Consider the following 18613-nt stretch of genomic DNA (forward strand, 5'->3'; position numbering starts at 1 on the left):
GTCCCAGTGGGGGGCAAATGAAATCGTATACAGCAGGCAGTGCAAATAATTAAATAAATAGTACAACAACAGACTACAGCTACATATCTGTGTAAATAAATAGCAGTAATAGTAAAAATGTCATAATAAAAGCATGATTCAGATATAAATACAACAAAGAATGAAGGTCAAAGGTTAAATACGTGTAAACAAGGTGCAGGAAGCAGGGATCAGCAGAGTTTTTGGGAAAACCGGTTGTAATTTTTATGTTCAAATGATGGGGGTGTTGAAAGTAACAAAAAAGTAACTTGTAATCTAACATAGTTACTTTTAAAAAGAAGTAATCGGTGAAGTAACTATTTTAAAGGAATAACTGGTGATCAGTAAACGGATTCGTTTTTTAAAGTAACTGTGGCAACACTGGCACTGAGTGGATAAACGGATTCACATTTTGTGTGTGATTCACAATACTTGACTCGACTACATCCTGACTTATGTATGAAAACATTTTACCTGTATTTCTCGCAGTAGACGGGACAGTTGTGTAACACAGAGCTGCATCATGATGTCCTCCATGATGTCCTCCAATACCTCAACTGTGTTCTCATAATTCAATTTAATAGTCGTTTTTTTTTTTTTTTTCCCCAATCTGGAGGTTTTCTGTTGGTATCTCAATGAAGCAGTTTGCTATTATTAATTATCTTCACATTCTGTTTTTTTTTTTTTTTTTATTCCAACAACAGATTCCTCCGTAGCCTTTAAAACAAATTAAAAAAAACTACTAGTATAGCTTCATTTACATTTACTTACCCTGCACCTGTTTTATCTGCACGCGCTGTATTGAGACCTACCTTCCTGTGATCGCAGAAGCTATCAGAGAGATGTCATATAAAATTAGCCACACTCGTGTAAGCAAGAATAATTGTTCCTATTGCTGAGTTCTCCAATTTCCATCTGATGAGACATATTCGTCCTCAGAGGTACCGGCCAAGTGTCTTGAGCACGTCGAGAGCATCTGTTCTCTATCTGCTGTTTTTCAGGATTTGGGCAAATGTACTGTACTCTTATTCTGTGCAGTTACAGTACAATGGAAGCCACTTTTATGTCCCCACATTGCTGAATAGACCACCTGTTGCACCTCTGCTGGGAGATGTATAATTGGCTTAATACTCTCAACAAGCTGTCAACAAGACACAAATAAAAGAAAATATTTTTGTATTTTCAGTTAGTTGGCCTCCTGTGCATCACAAGTCAAACACATGTATTGAATTTCTCACCTGTATGTTTCCATCAGGTTATATATCATCTCATAGTAGGTCAACAAAATTGATAAACCTATTATGGCGCAGTTGTTGACATTTAAGCGGCACAGCGGGAAGATTCTGGATTGATTCCAAGTTAGGTGCCTTTGTATGTGAGTTTGCATCTTCGGTGGATTGTGTTTGATTCAAAATGCCTTAAGGTCGAATCGGTGTCTCTAAATTGCCCCTATTGGCTGTCCGTCCTGTGACAGACTGGAGTCTTCAGCCCCAGACAACACGAAGGCAAAACAACATTTAAATTTGATTTATTTCACATCTCAACAAATGGTTTATGATTTATTTCTTCTAAATTACAATTTGCGGTAAATGACTGTGTGCTGTTCACTCAGTGATGTTCCAGCAGATCTAAAAGCATCGGTTGGTCCACTAATTGTAGCAGTTACTGAACTGAAATTTTTTTTTATATATGAGTTACATTTTTGAGCAACCAGCCTTCTCAGTAAACATCTTTATTAACAGCATAAGAAAGAGATGAGAAGAGGAGACGTTCGCAGAGCAAAATTCAGCCAGAGGTGGCTGAGATCAGGCGTGTCAAGTACATTTTAGGGACCCATACAATCCAATTTCATCTTAAGTGGGCCACACTGGTAAAATAGTGCCACAACACCCTTACCCTTTAAACTGTAAAGGTTTTCTTTGTTGTGGTGCAGATAATACATGATGAGAATGCTTATATGTTCACAAAACCTGACCAGATTGGGCTGGTTTTAGCCCATAGGCCTTACGTTTGACACCCAGTGGCTATTGAAGCAAGCTTATAATTAGAATAGCAAGATTTTACATCATAGCCAATGGCAACTGATTACAAGTCAGAAGCTTTAAACCTCCAAAAAGCAAAACCACCATGGGAACTGCAGATGTGCATGATATCTGAGTACAAAAAGAAGAGGAACACTGCTGTTTTTAGGAAGTGCATATCCCGAAGTACAAACATATCACGATCCTATACTTCAGTTCTATCACAAGTCACATGATCACGATAATTGATAATATTACACGTTTGACTAATTTCATCCAACTCTATTGCCAACGTGCCAGAAATGTAAAACTTGTGCCAAAATCAAACATGCAGGTTCCATGGAAGGAAGCAGCTGAAACATGTCTCTCTTTGGCGTGAACTTTTGACTGTCGTCATCGGTTACGCTTCAACTGCAGAGCAGATGTGAAGATCCTCATTGACATTTCCTCCTCGGAGTTTGTTTGGTTTGTGCCAGGTGCTGTTTTGAATTCTTCTGTGTGAAAGATTGAGTTTACATTCAACAATACAACCCAGTCAATTGTTCCTAACGAGATTATCTGCCTCTTGGCCAAAACACTGCCTGGAATCTGCATATCTGGCAACCCAGGCGGCACAAACAAAGAGGCAAATTAGCAAAAAGCTGCCTAACTTATTTTCTTTAGGACCAAATTTTCATTTGTTTATGACTTGGAAAGGGCATTACATATATTAGTTCGCTGTGCAAAGAGAGTAAATACTTTTTGAAAAGTAAACATAACAGTGACAGAAGCAAACAGGTAAAAAAAAAAAAGAAGTAAAGAAAAAAGGAAAGAAAACTACTGCATGTTGCCTCTTTTAACATTTTTAATCCACCTTGAGTTACAACTTTATAAACTGGGCTGAAAGTTAGTTTTTGGTTGTTTATGGTGGGGCCTCTTTAAGAACAAGTTTATTTGTGTGCCCGAGTCCCAAAGTGAGATTAAATGAACTCAATTTTAATCCTGTGTGGTAAAAGTTCTGAAAAACACCCCCCCCCCCCCCCACCCTGCCCCAGTTTAATACCCTAAGTAGCTTTCTATCTGATCGGGGATTCCTAAACCCCTTCAATCCTGGACCCAAATAAGAAAGAATTAGTCAATGAGCCTTCATACCACAGCACTGGCTTTGCCTTGTAGATTTACCATCACCAGTGCGGCGGCTGCTTCTTCATAATTTGACAGATTGAGGTAATGATACATGGCCAATAACATTTAGTTCAGTGGCAATTTGTTTAGTGTTGCTGGAACTGTAAAAGTAGGGCATAACCAATGGGCAATCAGTTAATGAAGTAGCAGACTTTGCCCCATGTTGCAGCCACCTGAGGCGGCATCCTTTTTAACCACTGTTATGGAAACGCAGCTGCACTGTTTATTTGTTGGTGGGAAACATCGTTCAGCTCAGTGTAGGAAACAGTCCATCGGGGACGGAACCCATTCTCATTACATTATAATAAATGTAATAATGAAGGTAATAATGAAGGTCAAACAGATGAATGAAGCAGATTGGTCTGAGGGGTAACAGGAACATAGGAATTCATGTGTGTCTCTGTTATAGATAAAACACACACAGTGAGTGTATGATTTACATCTAAAGCTACTGTATGTAATATTTTTGAAATCCAAGTCGACAAGGGCTGTGAATTGGCAAATCCACAACCAGTTCATGTGAGTGTGTGTGTGTGTTTGAGCGTGGATGTGTGTGTGCAAGTGCGAGTGTAGAGGTTAATAGCACTTATATGATATTTGCACTTTGGAGGAATTATTTCATCGTCTTTGTTTTACTACATTGTTTTTATATGTTTCTAACCTTGGGTTTTTTGTGGGTGTAAATGGATGGAAACTATCCTTGTGCTAAATCCAGCATTTTTACAGTAACGTCATGAAGAGATGGCTTGTTCGATAATGTGCACTGTCCCGTCCAAATAAACAAATAAATGAATTGAAATGAATAGACTAGAAAGCCACTGGAGGCCCTCTGTAATTAGTAGTGACCAAAGTAAAGAGCATTGTTCTAAGAAATTGATAGGAAGCAGCTAAGCTGGTAAATAGGTAAAGACTCCCTAAATTTGACAAAGTGTCAGAAACACAACTGCAGATGGAAAGCTTCAGCGAACCGGGCGCAAACACGAGCAGCACTTTGCTGATGCACTGGCCATCAGTTTTAAAGGCCATTGACACGGTGTGATTTGCTCCTGGGGGGTGTGAGGGATCCCACCCCCCCCCCCCCCCCCACCACCCCCCACCACCCCCCTCTTCCATCTGCTCTGTATATCCCCTCTTCTGCTGAATTACTTATTTATTGCCAGTGGGAACAAAATCTATCCTTTAATCACAGTGATTAATGGTAGTTTACCAACAAACCAGAGAAAACACATAAATCAATCCATTTTTCAAAGTAAATAAGCTGCCGAAAACTTGAGGACACCGTTGAGTCTACAGTGTAGACGAAACAACAGGAAAGTCCAAAAGTAATTTCTATTTTTGCTGGATACATAAGCTCTTAATTGGTCTGTTATTATGAGGAAATATACACATTTGTGGTACTTGAAACCAGCACCAGGTTTCAAAGCATGTCATGACTAACCAGCGGACTAAAACCAACCTGTCAGAAGATGAAATCTGGCCCGTTGGATGATCATCTAAAGAATTACGAAATAGACTTCCCCTAATTTTTTATAATTTGCCCAGATTGAGTCACACTGTTTTTGGCTCATGATGTTTTCGAGGCAAAACACAAAACTCCCATTCCACGAAGCCAATGAAAACTTTTTGAAAATGCTGCTACTGCATATGCGCATCACGGCCATAGTAAATAGTTCTTCTGCACGTGTGCGAGGAGATGGACAACAACAACAACAATGGTGACCTCCAGAGTTGCAAGACTCCCTGTCCATATTCTCCCGGTAGTTTTATAGTTGAGTCACCTGTAATAGCAATTCAAGTGCTTCTTCTGTCCATACGGAAGTCTGTGTATTCCCCTGTGTTAATGTTTATACAATATTGTTCTCTGATAATGGATAAGCCAGCATAGTGATAAAGTGGTGATCCCTACAGTAGTGTGTGTGTGTGTGTGTGTGTGTGTGTGTGTGTGTGTGTGTGTGTGTGTGTGTGTGTGTGTGTGTGTGTGTGTGTGTGTGTGTGTGTGTGTGTGCGTGCGTACAGCAACTCATTGCCCAACATGTTAACTAATTTTGCACAACTCTACCATTTCTGTGTAAACAGGTATTGTTTTCAAAATGTTACCGGATAACTGCGAGTCTTTTCTGGAACGAAAACACAAGAAACACGTGTTCTTATTGCATTGTAGTGTAAACAGGATTCTAATCTTGCCTGCTGGATGAAACTGTAATAGGAAGTGTTTATAGTTTGTCCAGTGTGTCACATAGTTTTAGTGAGATAAGCAGACATACAAAAAACCCTGAGACTTAAAAGTTATGCAGGTTCTTACAGCAAAATGTGTCCAAAAGCTAGCTACCTTTTTGCTCGTGAAATTCCATCAGCAACGGATGTGTAAGAGAGAATTGATGACATTATAAGTACTGAAAGCTCTCAGAGAAGGAGCACCGAAGCAAGGAGGTAGTTTCCGACCCGACTGAGATCAGTGGAGCTGTAGGTGGCCCACGGACTAAAATGAGAGACACACCTCTGCTTTAATTTAGCTTCTGCTGGGAAAAACATGTAATCGTATGAATCAAATAATTGCTTCAACAAATGTGTCTTCCCAGTGCATAAGTTATCAAAAAAAAAAACTGACTAATAGAGATGGTTCATTGGCATTGCACCGCTTCTCTGATGTTTGTCCCAAGGATGGTTGGAGGCAATATTTTTTCAGTCACTTCTAGCTAATCACACAAACTCACATGTCTGTCAGTGGAAAGAAAAAAAAAAAGATGTATTACATGTCAAATAATTACAAACAGCGGGCGACAAATATTCAATGTGTCCGTGTGTGAGATAATTGTTGCTATATTCTTCTGCGTGGGGAGGAGAAGAGCAATTATCTGCAACGATGAACGAGTGTGTGATGGTGTGTTGGCTTGTTCGTGTGTTTGTGTGAGTGTCTTTCAGCAGCCACATGCTAAGTCACAGAAGGTTGGTGGTGTTACGTTTTGCCCCTGGCTCAGTGTGTGTGTGTGTGTGTGTGCGCGCACATGTGTGTGTGCATGTGTGTGCACGTGTGTGTGTATGTGTGTGTGAGAAAGAGAGAGGGAGATTACAGTGGCTATTGCCAACTTCAAAGTGTCTGCTGGTGTTGTGCCAGATCAGCATGTTTACACAGGAGAATTGATGTTGGGATGCACACACTCACACACACACACACACACACACACACACACACACACACACACACACACACACACACACACACACACACACACACACACACACACACACACACACACACACACATACGTGCACGTGTGCAGACATACCTTATCGCCTGCTCTGGCTCGTGAACACACAACACACAAACCGCCCATGGTGCATTGGTCTTATCAGTGGCCCCAGTGAGTTGGGGGAGGGGGGGGCATTTAATCAGGGTCAACGCACAGCTCTTGGCATCAGACTGATTCCACCACCTCTCCTCCTCTCTCTTTCCCTCTCTCTCTCTCTCTCTCCCTCTCTCCACACCCTCCTCTCTGCGCGTCTTTCATTCACTCACTCTCCCTTCACACTGACGAGACTGGTCTGATAAATATTGCCCAGAAACTACATTCTGTTCCAGAAAAGTTGAAACCGGTTCACTGGAGGTTTGAAATAGTTTCACTTCATAGAACTACTAACTTTCCAGATACTTTTGCAAAAGACTACACGACTGTATCCCGGCCTGTGTTGTATCGTTCTCATTAATATGCAAGATTTAGAAAATAGTCATTGCGCTGTAAACATGTCAATAACTCACACTTATTCACAAGAATCACCAGGCATGTATTTTGTCTTCTATGAGAAATTGGAGTACCTGGAGAAAACCCAATGGAAAACATGCTCCATACAGAAAATGCTCCGCCCAGTCAAAAGCACTTACATTACAATGCAATGCAGTGTGATACTCATCCTAATGATGTAAACATTCAAAATTTTACTGATTTTAGCTGGAGATGTTACTGACAAAATAAAACTGTAATTAAAAGTAGTCCACTACAAAAAAAAAAAGTAAAAATTCAGCACTTCTAGTTCTCCAAAACATACTGTATATATTAAAAGCCAATTGAAGCCTTTAATCAAAATCTTCAATGGCCATAACGGATCTGAAATGCTGCAGAAGTATGGGGCACATTATGCCATGCGGTACTCTGGAGATTAGCATTTTGTGTCCCAGAGTGTCGTTTCCAGGCTCAATGTATTTACTTCACCACCGGCAGCAGCAGCAGCTGTTGTACGACACATTTTTTTTGTTTTTGTTTTTCCTATTTTTTAACCGACAGCTTACATGCGCCACTATTTTTGTTGCTTACTGACTAATTACCAGTCAATTATCTGCAGCACATACGAGTTGGTTGAGTCCATATTATCAACTAAATCTAGACTCTAGATCCAACACTGGAATTTAAACTTAGGTCCCATTTACAGGACGGCGTTTCAAGTGAAAACACAGTATTCTTGCATTTTGGCTTCAGAAATACCGAAATGCTGAAATGGCAATGCTGTGTGTTTATACAGAAATGGTAAAAATGTTGAAACCTATGTCGTTTTCACTTTACGAGTGCTATTGTTTTTTTGTAATGAAACCACATAGGACAATACAGCATAAACATTAACAATGGCGAGTACACAGACATTGTAGTGGACAGACGAACAATTTGGATTGTTCTTACAGTGACTGTTAAGATAAGTAACAGTGTTTCAGAAATGATGTGTTTTCTGTCCGTTTACATGGAGACGCATTTTCAAAAAGTTGCATTTTCAATGGGTCCGAGCACCACTTCTGTGGAAATGTAATTCAAGTGTTCCATTTTCACTTGAAAACGTTGCACAAAGGGGCCTTACAATGGACTGTATCAGTACGAAGACGATCTCCATTGGTCACAGTCTATTTCCGTGTACAGACTGATGAGTTTCTTGGACAACCGTCAATGAGAAAGGAAAAGCTCTGACTACACCGAGGAGACGTGTCTAATGCTTACTGGAAAACTGTTGAAGTCCACTTTAGATGTCAGCTGCATTGACTTCAATCTTCACTTTTTTTTCTCTTTTTTTTTTTTTGCCACAAGGACTTCTAAAGGACCTGGTTTCAGTTTGAGCAAGCAGAGTGACTTAGAGGCTCAATGTCAGCTTTTACACTTTCGTCAGGCGCCCCCGATTTCGCACATTTACACATGAACGTAATGTGATGAGTTGCTGGGACTGAAGGTGGCTCTTATTCAGACTTCTCTTGGGAAGAAAGCTATAGCAGAACTCAGAGAGCATCAAGCGAAATCCTTGACAAGCAGCAAGATTTTAGCAGGATCAGTCGACTGTTATCGGCACTGTTTTGTCAGCTGTGTCATGTCAAAGTAGGGCAATACTGGCTTTGTTTTCATAGTGGTTTTATATAATAAGAACATAGACGATTTTCTTGCATTTTTAGGCACAAACAACATCATATGATGGACATATGTTTCTGTATGTGCGATAAACAAGCTGAGATGAGGACTGAATGTGCACTAACAAAGCCATTCTGTATCACTTTATCTTTTTACTGTGTTTTCTCCTCCCACTATTATTTCCTGCTTCCTTCCGTCAACATTAAATATCCAACCAATTTCCTTCACCCATTCACCCAGTAGGTTCACCCAGTCTATCCTTCACTCTCTCCTCTGCACCACGCATTTAATAAGGTTGTCAGTGTTGAAATATTTAGAATTCTGAAGTTATTTCTCTGTTGCTAATACTTACGGTTTCTACGACCTTGTGTTTATAGTCGAAGGTTCATCTCATAGTCAATGTGAAGAGCAGTCTGCTTTTTAATTTTGCCACCCTACCAGCTGATCGACCAAAGCATCCAATATTTGTATTTTATAATCCAAAATAAACGGGGCTGCCGACACATCAAAAGAGCTGTGGAAGTCATGCTATTAAGATCAGATAAAAGATAAAGACGCTACAAACATTAACAATGGGAGTACACAGAAATTCATATGGACAGACGACGAAGTTGGATTGCTCGACTATAAAACTATCAAGTCCCAGGAGAATATGGACGGGGAGTCATGACACTCTTTCAGAAAAGTTGCATTTTCCTCTGTTTACATGGAGATGAAGGCGCACCTTTTTCAAGGACTTGCATTTCCTCCTTTGACAGTCAAGGTTTGTCCATACTCTCCGTATGGCCGGTCTGCAGACCCGTTTGGACTTACAGATGCGCATGTGGTTCCAGTCATACTAAAATTCAGGGTTCACGTACCCATTCTATAACATAGTGTAATGATCCTGAAAATATTTCCATATCTGGACATGCAGACGCTTTAAGTATGAATTGACACACAGACTCAGTGTTTTCAAAAATGTGTTTTTTAGTGACTTCGACCTCCGTTGTGTAAACAGACCCCCAAAACATGGTGAAAGGTTTCCATTTTTACTTGAAAACATTGTTACGTAAACGGATCCTTAGCTTTTATAAATATACTGGCAACTACAGTGTTTCACCGATTACACTGGTAGTCATTACTGTAGCTTTTTCTTTCTTTCAATTTTTAATTTTCTGATTACATTTCCACTACATTCGATTGTAAGATGGTACATTTTGGTTTTGCGACTCCTATATAGATGGATTCCTATATAGGTCTCTGGCCATTGGGGCCACATGCTGTGATTTAAACAAACCTTATGGTATAAACATGTTTATTATTATTGCATTCCCCATCTCATCACCCTTTACGGGCTGAGTCAGGAGGCTGTGTGCGTGCCGATCGGCGCTCTGCAGATCATTGGATCAGCAGCTTTGCAGCCAAACTCAGGAGACAACATATAAGCGTTGTTGGCAGCTGTGAGCTGCATGTAAGCCCTGATGCCCGTTCCAGGACAGTATGTCAGGCCTGCATAGTAAATGTAGGAATTAGTTCAGTAGGTTGGGAGGAGGCCGTTTTATAAGCCTGACATTTTTATGGAGGCAATTCAGTGGCGCTGCCTGTGGTGATGTTTTCTATCAGGTACTTGTAAGGTTGTTTTAATAATTTGTCCCGTTACTTTAATAATGGCTGTCTCCAAATTAAAATAAAAAGCAACCTTGGTGTGATGGGTTTGTACACTTCCATGATGTCAATGAGGATTTTTTTTTTTTTTCTTCCTGCCAGCGACCAAACTTTAGCCCACGTTTTTTTCCCCATCACTGCGCTCAGTCATGACCCGTTCGACATTTGCTTGCGACACCTGTCATTCCATGCAGGCTCTACAATAAATGAGTGACAGCAGTTCCCTTTCCTCAGACATTAATATGTCACTTCTTACACCTGGTTGGATAAATGTACTGCTGGCTGTCTTTGGGTGTCCTGAGAAAGCCACCTCAGGAAGAACAAGTAAGAGAGAAATAAAAATGTGACGCATGTATTGAATCTAAACAATCCAATTTACATATTTTTACTTTAATAATGACCTCTTTTGCAAATGCTGCATGTCTCATTTTGTATCTCATCACTCTGATTAATTAGAACTGAGCTATTAGTCCATGTGGCTTCTGTTGGAAAGTCTTTGGAAAAAAAAACCAAAACACATTGACAGCTGACAGCTAAAAGCTTTTAAAAAAAGAAAAAATAAGAAAAAAATCCCACAAATTGAAATCCAAGCTGCTATGACATTAGAGGTGAAATCAACCGCATGGAATGAGATGTGAGATTTATTATCATCCACACAGTTATGTGACGGTGAAATAATTAAGGAGCAGAGGGGTGAAGGCTATCTGACTGATCACCCATGGTCACCAATGGCAGCACAATCTGTCATAGTTAACACCTACTTACACCATGTTAACTGTGGGCCACGCTTCATTATTCAGCCCCTCACATATGAATACCAACATGCAAATGTACCAGCTCATCCACACGTGCATACCAAGTATGCTCAACTGTTGGGTCTAATAAATATCTCCGTGATCTCGTGTCCCCCGCGGGCAGAAAGACCGGAAATGAGTCATCAGGGTCTAATAGGAGACAGGAAATAGGTGTCAGAACTTAACAGCACTGCTTTGGTTCATTAACTACAAAGTGAGAGAAATTGAATCCACGTTCAGAAGCTCTAATTTGTTTGGAAACTAGTATCACGCATTCATGTTTTCCACATTTGATTGCAGCCAATTACGCTGTATGTGACATCCCCACCAGGTTGAGATGTTGTGTCTGCGATATGTGCAGGAGAGACGCGTGTTAAAGAAGCAGAATCAGGGAACTTCAGCAAATTTGATTTTGCTTTACAGGACAAGAAAAGTGTGAAAATGAGGGAAAAAATGTGGCAGAGATCTTGAAATAACTGAACCAAAAGCTCATATAAACAATGTTACAACTGTTAAAATGTACATATTTTTTTATTTAATTCACATTGAGTCAAACATTTTGTCAATAAGAATAAGAATATAAGAATAAGAATGATAATAAATGCATTTTATTTTTAGGCGCCTTTCAAACCACACACAAATTAAAAATAAAACATAGAAGATATGGACATGAATTCAAGCAATAATAATAATTCTGTGCAGTCAAACCTTATTTATTTCTTCAACCACTGACCCTCAATCCACTTAAAAATAAATATATAAAAACAACAAACTTAGAATTTCATATAATGTACCTTTGGAAAATGGCGACGCACTAGTAACCTGATGCTTGCGGCAACAATGCACACATTACATAGCTTACATTATTTTCACTCACACATATGTGTGTGTAAGAGGAAGGTAAATCTTTTTTAACACTACTTGACTGAGCTGAAAACAAATGAACTGTGGGTTTGTTGGTTTTCATCCTCGTATTTCAAGTCTCCTGATGAACCTGCACCAGTATACGTACGAGTGCCTTTTTTTTCACCCCTGCACTCTTGACATTTCTTAAAAGGTCAGTGTTGATTGCTGAAATGTAACAGAAGAGTATTCAGGCTGATCACATCAATCCGCCCAGTCCCTGTACAGTATCACACACTTACTGTCTAATTAGAATCATGCCCTTTTAAAAAAACATTTATTTGTTAAGCTGTTTTACTTTTCTTTCTTTTTTTTTGTGATTCTTGCAATTACTCTGGTATAATTTCACTCAAGTCTCGTGAGACCTACCTCCCACCTAAAGCCTCTGTTAAGCGTTGATCAGCTATTCAGTGTTTGGTGGTGTGCAATCAGTTCATCTGACCTTTTTCCTCTGTCTCCACATGTGGAAATGAAGCTGATTAGAGCAGTGGTATGGGAGCAAAGAAAGGATACCAAAGTCAGGTGTTCACTATTGGGAGGTTACACACACACACACCATCAATACATACAAATACTTGTGTTGACCCTTGAGCAGTCAAGATTGTTTGTTGAAATTGAGAGATCAAACAATTACTTTCATGTAATCCACATTTATATATATATATAATTTTGATTCTGGCATACTGTATGTATTGAGTTTATTATTGACTGAAGATTTGTGCCCTTTACAAATCGACTTTGTTACATGAATGTTAACATGATGGAAATTCACACACTCACTCCATTAAATTTATGTGAGGCACATACAACAACTCTGTCAGTTCGGCTTCTTATTTTTTATTTTTTTTTTTATTTTTACTTTAGAATTCCATTATGGACGCACTATTAATAGTAACTATTCCTCTCAAATATTATTGGCAAATTTGTCTGAACCTTTTGTGAGCGCTTCTCCTTTGTTGAGATGATCCATTCTGCTCACAGGCGTGGCTCATTGAGGTGCTGATTGGACAGCAGGATTATCGCACAGGTGTGTCGATTATAACTTCAGGTCATTTTAATCATACAACTTAAAAAAGACCAACAACTTATTGGTGTTTGAGCTGTCACACATTCATTCACTGAAAAGACATGGCCATGAACTAAAGACTAATGAACTAAATTCATTAATATACTGATCATAAGTGTTCCAAAAGGTCGCTCCATGAAACTTAGTTTCCCCCGCCACTGTTAACAAAAGATGGTTCCTTTCTTTGTTCAGCAGATCGCTTTTATTTCACTTTACATTTGTGGATTTCACACCCTCTGAAGAGGCTCTGACTTCCATTACACTGTCGCTTTGAAACAAAGTGAACCTTCAATCGATTTGAACTCCAAGCTTTCGTACAGTAAGCCGGCACAAAGCTGATATCATATTTGAATAGTAGCAGATTCGAGCTGAGGGGAACCCGCATGATTAAATCCCTTAAATGAGACCAGACCTTTGAGGATTTGACAAAACATGAATGAGATGCCAATTCTCCAATGTGGAACAAATACATTGGAAATGCTGTAAATCGTCCTCGACTGACCCAACTTCCCTCGGCTCCTATTCTGCTTTGTTTGTGTCTCATTGTGCCTCTTAATTCAAATCTCTACTGCTTCCTCAATCTTGCTTGGAAGTTAAATCATTTGACTATTAAACAAAGCCATATTGCTCTAACAGTGTGAATAAAACACTCATATTTGCAGCCTCCAGTTTGTTCTTAGTGAATTACTGCATAGTCACAATAGCTAAAATATGATTTGTTATTTCTCTCCCTCTAAATTGATCCTAAAACCATTCATTTATTTTCATATTCGCCCCAAATGTATTTCTCATCAGTCTTTCTTCTGTATTTCATCTCACAGTTGTATGACCATTCATTTTCTTTCCATCCTCATCTAAAATTTCCTCTTTGCTCTTTGGTTTTAGGAACTTTTTTTCAATGATGAAATTTACCCTGCTTGGCTCAGATCCTTCTTCTTCTTTTTTTTTTTTTTTTTAGCTTGTTGGACTGCCACAGTTAAAGGATTCATGCATTTCCACTCTTTGCACAATTTTGGTTTTATCGTACCTTCCCCACGCTCGGCAATAGTTGCCTGATTACATTAGGAAAAATCCTAATGAAAATCCTCTGAGTCTTATGCGAGCAAATCCCACAAATTGCTTTGTTTATTTGGTAGCACTTGAGGTAACATAACTGTGATGAGTGTCAGTTTTGTTAATGCAAAATGTGGCGATGTAGTGTGGCCACTTAGTATTCTCGGTTTAATGCCGCTTTCGAGCCGCTAAAAATAGAAAAATTGCAGCTTGAGTGCAAATGAATGACGCCCCACAATACGGCAACATACACCCTGAACAACCCGTGATGAGATATTGTTCTAACAGAAGCAAGATATCAATATTCAGATGATTTGAATACTACGATGGGATATCCAAAAAGCTGTTCCACAACCTGCAATTGATATTTAAAAAGCTTTTTTTTTTTTATTCTGTTTGAAGTTTTTCCAGCGGATGACCATTGTATCAAAATCAAAGTTATCACTCGTGACTGTTTGGGTTGGGAGTCACATGCATGAGTCTCAGAGACGGGATCAGTATAAATGCAGTTATTTTTTGGTGAAATTAGCGTGATTCAGAGCAGAAATGATCCATCCGCAGCATCAGTACACATGAAGGTTAAGCCCAGGTGGATCCATGTGTGGCTAATAGCAGAACGAGGAGACATGATAAGGCCAGACAAGGCCAGACGTTTGTTTTTGGACTTCAGGAGGAAGCTCAGGGTGTATATACTCTACACACTCTGCACACGAGGGTCCTTAAAATTGGATTTAAAGATGGGGTTGTTAATGATGTAAGTCCACAATAAAAACACATAACAGACATTGAGATGGAACAAGGACACATAGCTGCTATGGACCTAAATAATAAAACACAACTAAATGAAAACCTTGCAAAGAACAAGTGAAAAACACTTAAGATTACTTGCTATCGGTAATGCAATCTTTAACAGATTGAAAATATTAAGGCTCTCAACAGGCTAAAAAGTGCAAAAATAAATCTAATAAATAAAAGGCAATATATCTCAGCCTAAATCAAATAACGTCAAAGAAAAAACAACTTAATGCTGACCTCTCTTATAATTTACAAAAGAAATGTTTAAATCTGCATCAATCCAGTGAGCTGTTAAACTCAGCATTGCTCCATAAATCAGTGGTGAAACGTACAGAGGATGAGAGACCTTCTTTAAGGAGATGTTGGGTGTGACAGTGCACTGTGTGGAGCTCTGGCGGGGCTACGTCAGTACACTGTGTGGAGCTCTGGAGGGGCTACGTCAGTACACTGTGTGGAGCTCTGGCGGGGCTACGTCAGTACACTGTGTGGAGCTCTGGCGGGGCTACGTCAGTACACTGTGTGGAGCTCTGGAGGGGCTACGTCAGTACACTGTGTGGAGCTCTGGAGGGGCTACGTCAGTATAATGTTTACACGTAGCAAGGCTCCACGTGGGAGAGATTTGGCAGAACCCAGTGTCTTCCACCACTGAGAGAGGCTGGTCATCTCGCCCCATGAATTCAATAATTTTCCTGGTGATTTGCTGAGCCTTCTTGACCGTCACGCTCATGAGGACGAGTGTCGCCAAGCATGAGCTGTGTTAATCGCCGTCTGACTGTTGCCGTGAGCCTCGGAACCTCGCCGTACTCTGTCGGTGTGTTTGTTCTTCAAATGTCGCATCAAGTTTGTTGTGTTGAAGCCTTTTAACGCGCTTCGCTCGCCAGGTAGTTTTAATTTTACATCACTCTCACAGATCTTTAAAAAGTTCCACACGGCCCGACATGTTTGTTGTTGATGTTTGTGCAGTTTGAATGAAAGGGGGCGGGGTTGTTTGTCATCGGGAATGAAAGGCATTGGTCGACAAACACCGATCACATATTTTCCACCGAGATCGGCTGATAATTATCGGTGGCTGATCAATCGGATCACCACTAACTTGTATGTTCAGTTCAGTTCAAACAACTTTATTGTCTGTGTGCATATCAATACATTTTATTTTGTGTGTTCACATTGTCTTTGTGGACAAAGTCATGGGATCTTGTGTCAATCTTGTACAAGTAAAGTACAATTTTCAGAGACGCAACTTTTGAATCGGTCAAATTTGACCAGCGCACAACATAAAGGTCAAGAACCTTTCCAAGAAGAACCTCCAGGCAACATGGTCAGTTTGCACAGCTTAACATTGTAGTTCATAATGTTACCAACTTTGGAATTTATTCAACTCTTTGTGTCATCACTCTCAGATTCTAGTTCCAGTGTCAAGCATCCCCGCTGTAACGGGCACAGTGTGAGAGAAGAGTGCACATGAGGTCACTCCTGTTTTGTGCTTGTCGGATTGAAATCAGTTCTTTAGTAGCTTCTGCTGCCGGATCTGCCTTCCTTTGTCTTCACCCCTTTTCTCCTATTGAAAATCCAGAACGTGTTGCGGCCCAAGGCTTGACATTTTCCCTTCATAATTCATGATAACTTCCCATCTCTGACTCTCTGTGTGAGAGTGGTTGTCTCTGCGTTTATCACTGGTGAGCAATCGGTAGCATTGTGCCGACATACGCACGCAACGCCTCCTCACACTCACAGGTGTTGATGGTCTCCGTGACACTCAATGAGATTGGCAGAGCAGGATGCATAAAGTGCCCCCCTGCCATTAGCTTATTGGACGGCTTGGTCCAACACGACTGCATGTACAAGCGTTAGTGCTCTCCAGCGCTGCCAAGTGGGATAGAGTTTGTCCTTAATCAGCATGTTGCAAACCTCTCCAAACAGGTTTAATGGCTCTTCATAAAGAAACTCCTGTGCTGTACATTGCTGCAAGTGTTGTTTGCCCGAAAATACAGTACATGGACTTCATTGTGACAATGCTGTGTGTTGCATTACCGCACACAAAGACACACAGTGGTCTGTGTGACAGTTGCAGTTACAGTTGCTTTTTGTGTTCAATCCCTTACTGACTTCAAATAATAATTGACATGATTTTATTAACAAGCAAATTGTTATGAATGACCTTGCACTGCTTTCCTGTCACTGTGCCATCCCATAAGCAGGTGTGTATGATGGTTAAATATTAGTAATGCAATAGTAATGCTCTACACCTTGTATCCCAAAACTTTTCTGACATCCTGTTTAAAACCAAAAAAGCCAGAAGGATCATGAGTCTGTGCTTTTACAGTCCGTATTCATACTGAAAAGCAGAAAATGCAGAGAGAGCCTCACAATCACAGTGTTACCAATTCACAGCAGCTCTTCCTCTTCATTGTCTGTTTGTAAAAACATGGTTATCCAAAGTCAGAAGGCCGTGGAACTTGGTCATCCACGTTTTCATGCTGTCTTCAAAAAACTCTGGAAAGTCCAGAAAGATAAGACTGTAAAAAAAAAACTTAGAGAGATTTGTGAGACGAGAAGAGGAGGACCTTCAACACATATACAACTGTGGCATCAGTCTGGAAACCACTCAATAGTGGCTTTGAACAGCTCCGTCAGCGGAAGGGCGACTGTGTCCTGCAATTTTATCTCAGTCCAGAGCTCATTTGACTTGAACTCGTGGCGGTACCACTTGAAGAGGGAGTGTGAAGTACTAACCCTCCATTGATGATGTGGAAGCCAGAGTTTTAGAAACACTGAGGTCCACCACTCATCATCCTCCTGCACATTAGTTACAAAGTAGAGAACAAAATTAATTAAAAATGGATGAATCTATTTAAAACTCAAGTGACTTCTATGTGTGTGTGACATGTTTGTGTGTGTGTGTGTATGTATGTGTGTGTGTAACAAACAGTATTATGATGACTGAAGACTCGTGTCCCAACTGTTATTTGGAGAAGAATGAAATTGAAGTAGAATATTTACAGCGAGTTACCTCTGTTATGTTTCACCCTCAGCTGCTCTGTTCTTCGTGGGTATTTAGTTTGGCTGCCTTGCACAGTTGCAGCACCTCCTATGTCAACCTTGTGGAACATATATATATATATATATATATATATATGATATGGAAAAATACAGAGGTTTAGACGTTGGCCTCGGTCACTGCTCCTGAAGTGAGTCACCATCTCTGTTGGAAGCTCAAGCCATTTTTGAGGGAAGTCTGCCCGTCCTATGATGATATGTATATAAATAAGAAAGACATTTCTCGTCTTGTTTTGGCAGCAGACGAGCTAAAAGACACAAAGCAGACAGACACAAACACACAGACGCCCCGACAGAAAAGGAAACAGACAGATGTCTGTTGTGACAGTACAAGGAAAACGTTGGTATTTGTTGAGTTTCTCTGCTCACGTGTGACGGCAGTCAGCTACAGTAATGGCGTCTTATCAGTCACACGCAATGACAGGAAGCTGATCACTCACACACACACACACACACGCATGCACGCACGCACGCACACACACGCCGAGGAACCAAACAACTTATAACAGCTTGTCAACGTCTCTCACTCTCACACATTGTTTGGAGTTCAGTCTCTCGGTTTGTTGCTCACCGTCTTCACTCCACTATTTTTAACAGTCACGTATTCTCTATCAATAACTCATTTGTTTAAAGGTCGAAGTTTTGTTCCTCTTGTTTTCAAAGCTTCTCTTTCTATTTACTCACTTTCCTCTTGAGCGTGACTCTTTTTTTCCCCAA

Source organism: Blennius ocellaris (assembly GCF_963422515.1).
Source record: "Blennius ocellaris genome assembly, chromosome: 21".
Lineage (NCBI taxonomy): Eukaryota > Metazoa > Chordata > Actinopteri > Blenniiformes > Blenniidae > Blennius > Blennius ocellaris.